The sequence below is a fragment of the Etheostoma cragini genome, chromosome 3, assembly GCF_013103735.1.
Source record: "Etheostoma cragini isolate CJK2018 chromosome 3, CSU_Ecrag_1.0, whole genome shotgun sequence".
NCBI classification, from domain to species: domain Eukaryota; kingdom Metazoa; phylum Chordata; class Actinopteri; order Perciformes; family Percidae; genus Etheostoma; species Etheostoma cragini.
In genome coordinates this window covers 29,232,499-29,233,654 of record NC_048409.1, presented here as the reverse complement: position 1 = coordinate 29,233,654, position 1,156 = coordinate 29,232,499, and positions in this window count along the sequence as shown.

Below are 1,156 nucleotides of genomic sequence, written 5' to 3'. Positions count from 1 at the left end.
CACACACACACACTCACACTCACACTCACACTCTCACACACACACACACACACACACACACACACACACACAGCCACCCAAAACCTTTTTCTTTGTTGAAATTTTACTCACGGCAAAGTATTTGGATCCTTTACTTCAGTAACAGGTACTAATACTACGCTGGGAAGTTTCTCCAGTACTAGTTAAAGTCTGGCGGGTGTTAAGAGAGAGAGAGAGAGACGGATCAGGGATCCCCTACTACTACATATACTACTACATATATTGTATAAAATGAAGTTGCATGTTTAACCGGGCCTACAACAACATGTGGGTGGCAAAGAACACAAAGCTATTAAAAATAATCTGTTTGCATGATTTGATGACTCATGTTTTATCGTTAAATGTGAAGATGCTGAAGGTCTCCTGACCTACTCAAAGGAGTAAATCTCCTCAGCGTCAGTGAGCCAATCAGCACGCTGCATGCTTCTACCGAGATCTAATGTAATGTTCTTGATTGGTTGTCTTAACGTTACACGTCGTAGAGACAGAGACGGACCTGAGGGAGTAGGAGCTGAAAAAAAATCATTACGATCATAAACTTTATTTAAGAATCTCGGAAATCATTGAGCTTTCCCTCAGTTTCAGCGATGCTGAGAAACGAGACACGAAACAAGGAAATCATCGAAATTACAATCTTAAAAAACGTGCCGGGGTGCAGAGGTAGGATGGATAGAAACTAAAAGCAGATTTACCAAACTCAGAGTTAAGCTGGGTGACATGAAGCATAAAGCCAATAATAAATAATGAAAAGTACATTCTTGCACTTAGACTTTTCTTTTTTTTTTAACCCTTTTGGGATGACTCCCGCAAGGAAATTGAAATTTCCAGCATCTGTTTGAGCAGGAATAGAGTATAGAAGGCAGTATAAAGATAATAACAGTAATACTAACAAGAACCTTTGGATGTAATGTGTAATATATTTCAGAATTAGTTTTAAGGGGGGAGGGGGACTACGCAGCACAGTAAGCAAAGCCTGGTTGTAGAGCGCTTTTCTTCTTCAGTTCTTCACAGACCACCAGACAAAATCCCCAACAAACTCCAACATGAGGACAACATGAGGACAACATGAGGACAACATGAGGACAACATGAAGACAACATGAGGACAACATGAAGAC